Here is a 9,379-nt window from a genome sequence, read left to right as displayed (position 1 = left end):
AACTTTACAGTAAACTCTGGAAAACATTGCTAATTTTTAACCCCAGCAAATATTTAGTACAATACAAAAAAATTTTTTGAGCAGCATGATCCTCTAGTGGTTTGCACATATGCTTCACAGTTAATCGTTCTGGGTTTGAATCTCAGCTCATACCTGGTTGAAAGTGCTCCTGTGGGTTTTGTCTGGGTACTCTGGTTCCTCCCACATTCCAAAACAATGCATTGTTAGTTTCAATGAAGACTACCAACCATGCTAAAAAAAAAAATTGCCACTTTCGTATATCATTATTACCTTACAAGTATGATATAAATGTTCATTTATTTAATGTACCATATTACGTTTCTATTGTTTGTATCATTGTATCGTTTGTATTGTTTGCAAGTTGGGGTTATGCCAACAAATATTAAAGTTTTTCAACTTTCTGTTCCAATACCTTTGCTCACTTGCAATGTAGGTGGCTAAAAAAAAACAAAAAACCGTGCTATGTCCTGATTTGTTTTACATATCTAGATGTAAATACCATTAAATAAAAGCTGCAATTCTGAACTTCTGTTGCATATTCATCTTTTGATCTTCAGGATGCAAAAAAATGACACGTTCAGCACGATCAACAAATTGGTGGCACTAATTTTTGCTCTGCTATCCACATCTCTGTGTATACGTGTGTGTATTTGTAATTCATTATGACCATCCAAATTTTATCAATACAAACACCCAGCACCAATCATCATCCGCCCTTGACCTTTTTAATAGCCATTGATCTGTTTGCCTGCCATAAATATTTATATTCTCTCGCTCTGCACACACACTCACACACACACACTCACACTCATCTTCCTCCTCATTAACTGCTTGATTAAGCAGCATTGCAAATGTTTATGAACTGTATACAAACGAGTACAGTCCAGCAATGGTACAGCCTTTTCCCTGTCGTGGCCTCACTCCAGTTGTCACCACAAGATGGCAGTATAACCACAACACTGTGAGGCATGGCTGCCTTGTGACGGATTGAGTTCATTATAAACCTGTGAGTGTGGAAAAGGGAGGTGCTCACTGGTCCCTAAAGATGAAATTGTTTTGTGACCCATTTTTTTTTTACGTTTAATTTTAAATGTCTTGTTACCTTTCGAATACATTTTGCGGTATCTGCATGGAAATAACAACGACAATCCAGTCAAGCATCTCTTCAACCATTTTAACAATAAATGCTCAGAATAATGATACCGACCTCATACAGATGTCGTTGTTTAAAAAAAATAAAAATTTAATAAAAAGGAATCCCGGATTCACACCTGTATCCTTCACCAAAATCTGGGTTTTTCCTGGGTGAGACTTTATTCAAGGAACCATTTAGTGAGCCCACGCATATTCGAGGTGCTGCATTCGCAAATTTGTCTATTGCTGATTTTTTGGAGTACCAATCCGCCATTATTCGCTGAAAAATATTTTGTCCTCAGGCTGAAGCCATCCATCCGTCCATCCATCCATTTTCTACCGCTTATCCAAGGTCGGGTCGCGGGGGCAGTAGCTTTAGCAGGGACACTCAGACTTCCCTCTCCCCAGCCACTTCATCCAGCTCTTCCAGGGGGCTCCCGAGGCGTTCACAGGCCAGCCGAGAGATGTAGTCTCTCCAGCGTGTCCTGGGTCGGCCCCAGGGTCTCCTCCCGGTGGGACGTGCCCGGAACACCTCACCAGGGAGGCATCCGGGAGGCATCCGAATCAGATGCCCCAGCCACCTCATCTGGCTCCTCTCAATGTGGAGGAGCAGCGGCTCTACTCTGAGCTCCTCCCGGATGACCGAGCTTCTTACCCTATCTCTAAGGGGGAGCCCGGACACCCTGCGGAGGAAACTCATTGTTTCCGGGATCTTGTTCTTTCGGTCACGACCCACAGCTCGTGACCATAGGTGAGAGTAGGAACGTAGATTGACCGGTAAATCGAGAGCTTCGCCTTTTGGCTTAGCTCCTTCTTTACCACTGATACAAAGTCCGCATCACTGCAGACGGTGCACCGATTCGCCTGTCGATCTCTCATTCCATTCTTCCCTCACTCATGAACAAGACCCCAAGATAATTGAACTCCTCTACTTGGGCAGGATCCCAACCTGACCTGGATTCCTGACCTGGAGAGGGCACGCTACCCTTTTCCGACTGCGGACCATGGTTTCAGATTTGAGGTGCTGATTCTCATCCCAGCCCCTTCACACTCGGCTGCGAACCGCTCCAGTGAGAGTTGGCGATCACAGCTTGATGAAGCTAACAGAACCACATCATCTGCAAAAAACAGAGATGCAATACTGAGGCCACCAAACCGGACCCCCTCTACGCCTCAGCTGAGAAATTCTGTCCATAAAAGTTATGAACAGAATCGGTGACAAAGGGCAGCCTTGACTGAGTCCAACCCTCACCGGAAACGAGTCCGACTTACTGCCGGCAATGCAGACCAAACTCTGACACCGGTCGTACAGGGACCGAACAGCCCGTATCAGGGGGTCCGGTACCCCATACTCCTGAAGCACCCCCCGCAGGACTCCCCGAGGGACACGGTCGAATGCCTTCTCCAAGTCCACAAAACACATGTAGACTGGTTGGGTGAACTCCCATGCACCCTCGAGGACCTTGCCGAGGGTGTAGAGCTGGTCCACTGTTCCACGGCCAGGACGAAAACCACACTGCTCCTCCTGAATCCGAGATTCCACTTCCCGACAGACACTCCTCTCCAGCACACCTGAATAGACCTTACCAGGGAGGCTGAGGAGTGTGATCCCCCTGTAGTTGGAACACACCCTCCGGTCCCCTTTCTTAAAAAGGGGGACCACCACCCCAGACTGCCAATCCAGAGGCACTGTCCCCGATGTCCACGCAATGTTGCAGAGGCATGTCAACCAGGACAGCCCCACAACATCCAGAGCCTTTCGGAACTCCGGGCGAATCTCATCCACCTTGCCACCGAGGAGCTTTTTAACCACCTTGTTGACCTCAACCCCAGAGATAGGAGAGCCCACCTCAGAGACCCCAGACTCTGCTTCCTCATGGGAAGGCGTGTCGGTGGTATTGACGAGGTCTTCGAAGTATTCTCCCCACCGGCTCACAACATCCTGAGTCAAAGTCAGCAGCGCCCCATCCCCACTATACACAGTGTTGATGGTGTACCGCTTCCCCCTTCTGAGACGCCGGATGGTGGACCAGAAGCCGTCTGGAAGTCTTTTTCCGTAGCCTCACCGAACTCCTCCCATGCCCGAGTTTTTGCTTCAGCGACCACCAAAGCTGCATTCCGCTTGGCCAGCCGGTACCCATCAACTGCCTCAGGAGTTCCGTCCCCCCCCACCCGAAGGCAGAGGGAGGCTACCCTCTCAAACCCTCGTTGCCGCCACATCTATATATATACAGTGGGTATGGAAAGTTTTCAGACCCCTTAAATTTTTCACACTTTGTTATATTACAGCCATTTGTTAAAATCATTTAAGTTCATTTTTTCCCTCATTAATTTACACCCAGCACCCCATATTGACAGAAAAAACGGAATTGTTGAAATTTTTGCTAATTTATTAAAAAAGAAAAACTCAAATATCACACAGCCATAAGTATTCAGAGCCTTTGCTGTGACACTCATATATTTAACTCGGGTGCTGTCCATTTCTTCTGATCATCCTTAAAATGGTTCTACACGTTTATTGGAGTCCAGCTGTGTTTGATTATACTGATTGGACTTGATTAGGAAAGCTACACCCCTGTCTATATAAGACCTTACAGCTCACAGTGCATGTCAGAGCATCATGAGGTCAAAGGAACTGACTGAAGAGCTCTGGCCAAGGTTACAAAAAAATATTATGCTGCACTTAAGGTTCCTAAGAGCACAGTGGCCTCCATAATCCTTAAATGGAAGAAGTTTGGGACGATCAGAACACCTTCCTAGAGCTGGCCGTCCGGCCAATCGGGGGAGAAGAGCCTTGGTGAAAGAGGTAAAGAAGAACCTCAAGATCACTGTAGCTGAGCTCCAGATGCAGTCGGGAGATGGGCGAAAGTTCTAGAAAGTCAACCATCACTGCAACCACCAGTCGTGGCTTTATGGCAGAGTCGCCCGACGGAAGCCTCTCCTCAGTACAAGACACATGAAAGCCCGCATGGAGTTTGCTAAAATATACATACATACACATATATTTATACATATATATATAAACACACACACACACATATATATATATATATATATATATATATATATATATATATATATATATATATATATATATATATATTCCGTATTTTCACAACCATAAGGCGCACAGTATTAAAAGGGGCAGCCTTAGTTACGGGGTGTATTTCTGTATTTAACACATACACCGTATTATTGGGCGCAGACATGGTAAAACATACGCGAGCTTAAAACATATGGAAGCATGCATGCATGCTAAAACAATGTTTTTAAAAAGGCAGCGGAAGCAAAACTGAGTTCGGTTGTACATTATTGAAGTATTTAACAATGTACTCACATTATTTTTTGATCAATCCTCATCCACAAATCCATTAAAGTCCTCATCTTCTGTATCCGAAATGAACAGCTGGGCAAGTTCTCAATCAAACACGCCAGGTTCCCTCTCGTCATTGTCGGACTCAGTCTCGTTGCCGTGCGGCTCCTCAGAAATGATCCCGGCTTTTACGAAAACTCAAACAACAGTGCAAGCAGACACGTTAGCCCCAGTATCCACAATCCATTCACAAATTGTGGCGTAACTCGCCCGGCGCTGCCTCCGAGTCTTAATAAAGCTGTGTTCACCATCTGTCATCCATGGCTCCCACGCCGCTCACAACTTCACTTTGAACACCCTGTTTACATGGATGTCCAGTGGTTTGTCAAGCCTCTCGAAATGATGGCAAGCTCCGAGTTATTGCACTCAGTCGAATGGTGACTGTAGAGACGCTGTTCTTTGCTCATTAATCCATTGCTCGAGTTGGTCTTCCAACTCGAGCAATGGATTGCTTGTTTCCGCGTTTTGTTTTTCTTTTTTTTCCGTGGAAACTCAGCTTCGTCTTCTTGACTTGGCGAAGCTCGTTTTCCTGCTTCCTCCACTTGCGAACCATGGATTTTTTGATCTTGAATTCTCTTGGGGCTGCGGATGCTGGATTCCCATGTTCCTCAGCGTAACTAATAGCTTGCAGTTTAAACTGTGCTTCGTAAGCGTTTCTCTTTGTAGGTGCCATTTTCGGGGGTCCTTAGCCAAACTGATGCACATTCCGGAACTATATACCTACTGGGGGCGCGTCTTTAGCCTCCTCTCTCACGCGCAACCTTCCCCCTTTACGTCCGCATGCTGTCCTCAGTCACGTCCGCCTTCCTCTTTATAAGCAGCGTGTCGACAGAAAATGCTCCCAGTCAGTCAAGCTCATTAAAGTCACACAACATTTACAGATTTTGGAACTCAGTGCCCACATAAGGCGCGCCGCACAATAAGGCGCCCCATCCATTTTGGAGAAAATTTAAGACTTTTAAGTGCGCCTTATGGTTGTGAAAATATGGTACATATATCCATCCATCCATTTTCTGAGCCGCTTCTCCTCACTAGGGTCGCGGGCGTGCTGGAGCCTATCCCAGCTGTCATCGGGCAGGAGGCGGGGTACACCCTGAACTGGTTGCCAGCCAATTGCAGGGAACGTAGGAACAAACAACCATTCGCACTCACAGTCATGCCAACGGGCAATTTAGAGTCTCCAATTAATGCATGTTTTTGGGATGTGGGAGGAAACCGGAGTGCCCGGAGAAAACCCACGCAGGCACGGGGAGAACATGCAAACTCCACACAGGCGGGGCCGGGGATTGAACCCGGGTCCTCAGAACTGTGAGGCTGACGCTCTAACCAGTCGGCCACCGTGCCGCCAAAATACGGTACATATATATATATATATATATATATATATATATATATATATATATATATATATATATATATATATATATAGGTATGTGTGAGTGTGTATGGGGGGTATAAGGTCAGAGTTGGGGTGTGTAACAAAACTGTGATGCCTTGAGTTTAATTCGTTCCTTGACCACACTCATATCTCAAAACACCTTTCCCCATTGAAATGAATGGAAATGCAGTTAATATGTTCATCTGTGAATTTGTCTGTTTCTATATGTCCCTTGTGATTACTAAAACTGCCTTCTCCCATCTGAAGATATATATAGACCAGGAGAAGCTCACCCATGCTTTTATCTCAAGTAGACTTGACTATTGTAATGTTCTTCTGAGGTGACTCCCCAAAAAGAGCATTAAACAGGTCAGCTCATTCAGAATGCTGCAGCTTGGGTTCTGACCAGAACAAAGAGGTCAGAGCATATTACTCCAATTATAAAGTCTTTGCACTGGCTCCCAGTAAGCTTTAGAATAAATTTTAAAGTTCTGCAATTGGTCTATAAATCACTAAATGGTTTAGGTCCTGAATACATGAGAGAAATGCTCATGGAATGTATACCCAGTAGGACTCTGAGATTGACAGACTCAGGTCAAATAGTGGAGCACAGAGTCCAAAGCAAACATGGTGAAGCAGCATTTAGCTATTATGCTGCACACAAATGGAATAAATTGCCAACAAAAGTGACGTCAGCCTCAAGTGTGCATGTTTTTCAGTCCAGGTTAGGTCATACTTTTTAGAACATTTCCACTTTTAAATGATATTTATTTTTCTCTCAGTTTTTTTTCTCTTTGTTTTAAATGTTTATAAGCTGTTTATTTTCTTTGTTTTTAAATGCTTTTAATCATGTAAAGTACATTGAGTTACCTTGTGTATGAAATGTGCTATATAAATACATTTGCTTTGATTGCTTTGCTTTGCTTTGTGATTTACTGTCGACCAGAACAGTGTCTCGTCTACCTTTTGCCCAGACTCAGCTGGGATCTGCTCCAGCTCCCCAAGACCCTAATCATGATAAGCAGTATACATAGAAAATGGATGGTATTGGGTAGTCAGATTGGGTTGATTTTATGTAAACAAGGTTTATAGAAAAGCAAATTGCAAAGCGTTTCCACATTTTTAAACATGAATACATCTGATATAAGGTCACACAATCATTTTCTTTTTCATTCATGGGGAGGCAAAGGAGATTTAATGTAATTGCCATACAAAAGATGCACTATCTCTATTAACTAAAGTACTGTATTTATGCTCTACTGCCAATTAGCGGTCATTGAGCCTCCAATCACCCTGCGATCTGATTCGTGTCTTTGTCGCTTTATAATTGGCCAAGCTGGCTCTGATCGAGGTCAACCTGACCCTTGTGTGTGTGTGTGTAAAAAGAAATATATATTTCTATCCAAAATGACCCTTTCCATATCTTTTCTATTGACATAGATCCCACCCACTCACTTTATTTGCCTCTCTTGTCCACTCTCCCTCACCTCGTTGATCTCTCACTGAGCGCCTCCTCGCTCACACGTTATTGCATCTGTGTAATATTACACACTGTGCACAATCAATATCACATTCTGAATGTAATCCAAGGAATTTATCTGGTGCATTCATCCCAAGCCAAACGGACTATATAAATAAATCATTGCAAATCTATCAGCACTGTTTCTCACCTGTACAATCAATGTTATTAGTTGTTGTTTGCATATTACAAACATAGTAAATAAAGATTATTGAGCTGTTTTGGCTCGTGCAGAAGCAAGCTGTAATATCATTGCCTGCTCTGCTACACTTGAAATCTACTGTTATTACTCTTACGGGCCTTTTATGTGTTTTCTGTCAGCACTGACATGTTATAGTGGCAAACAGTGGGCAAGGTGAAGGCTGGCTGTGATTCAGTACCACGGTGGGGGTACAGGAAGTGAAGATGTTCTGTTTAATTGTGTAGCTCATGAATAATAGCACCTCCGTGAAGGATGCATGCTCACTTTGTCCTAGAACAGTGACTCACAACTAATGTGCCTAGAGAGATCATCGGGTGTGCTGAGGGAAATGATCCAATTTCATTTAAGTGGTCAAAAATGATTATTTACTACAAATAATGCATCTTTGTTCATCTATCGACACCAACAATTAAATGCGCTTCCACTAGGTGGAAATTGACTTGTGCATCCACCACTTGCCATTGATTTAACAGAACAATAGCTTGGTGTTCAAGTAAAAAAAAACGACCCAGTTTTCACACTAAATTCATGAGTGAATTGAGACAGGTTAGGAGTCACTTTATCACGACCACTTTTCTCCCTCTAATGGATTATGGTGATTTACTCTACATGCATGCAAAAAGACCTCTAATTGCTAGTTAGGCTAGGAGAATTTAAAACCATTCTCAAAGATTATAAAAGCAGCTCTTTCGGATGGTGCAACTGTGTCTCATAACTTGCTGAACCTGTTGTGAATGGTGTTTTTCCTCTTGGAATGTGTTGTAACTCTATCTTTTGGCTGCCTTGCTTGACCAGCTTGCTCTTGTAAAAGAGGTTTTAATCTCAATGATATCATCTGATTAATTGATGGATTTGATTTCATTGATTTTTGATGACCTTGATAACATTCAAAACCAAGTTTAATGGGAGTCAGCACACACATGCCATCTTTCAGTGCCTCTGATTTCACCCGAATAACTTTCAGATGTTCTACACGGTTAGCAATGTTAGCAATTCCGCCTCACAGTTCTGAGGTCGGCGCTCCAAAGCCGGGCTCCTGTGTGGAGTTTTCATGATGATTAAAGAGAGTGAATGGATACTCGGACTTTCCTGTAATTTTTTTTTTTTTTTTTTTGCTTTCTCGTAGAAATCTGAACGTTTTGTGCAAACACTGACAGCTATTTCGAACTGTTCAAAATTCCATGTCTACAGCCCTTGTTCTGGATGAAGGAAAAACACCTCCAAAGCATCATGCTTCACTGTGTAGGAAAGGTGTTCTTTTGGTCATCAATGTTGTGTTTACTTTTTGGAATTATGGCCAAAGGTTCAACGTTGGTTTCATTGGACCATAACAAAATCTCCCAAGTCCAAGTTTGTTCTATCTTGACCAGTTAGCATAGCAGCTAACACAGCTCACATGTACTCAAAAACTCGAACATTAGCACTGATTTGCAACCCTGCTACTGTAATTAGAGTATATACTAAAATGAAATGGTTATAAAACCAAATTGGCCTTCTTTCTTTAATTGTAAAAGTTTTACTTTCAACATGTTTTTCAGGAGCATCGGGTATCTGTCACAGGGTTGTGCCAAACACAGCACATGAAAGATAAAATATCTCATAAAAAGTCTACTGTTGATGGTTGAGCTGGACGAATCAAATTATATCATGCTTTATTACCTTTTTTTTCCTTGAGAATGTGACAAAAATTATAAAATAAATGCGCTGTTTTTTAAAAAATGGTGGTGCCTAAATTGTCCTCTAATTCTGAAA

Source organism: Phyllopteryx taeniolatus, chromosome 17 (genome assembly GCF_024500385.1).
Source record: "Phyllopteryx taeniolatus isolate TA_2022b chromosome 17, UOR_Ptae_1.2, whole genome shotgun sequence".
NCBI classification, from domain to species: Eukaryota; Metazoa; Chordata; class Actinopteri; order Syngnathiformes; family Syngnathidae; genus Phyllopteryx; species Phyllopteryx taeniolatus.
Note: the sequence above shows the minus strand (reverse complement) of the source record.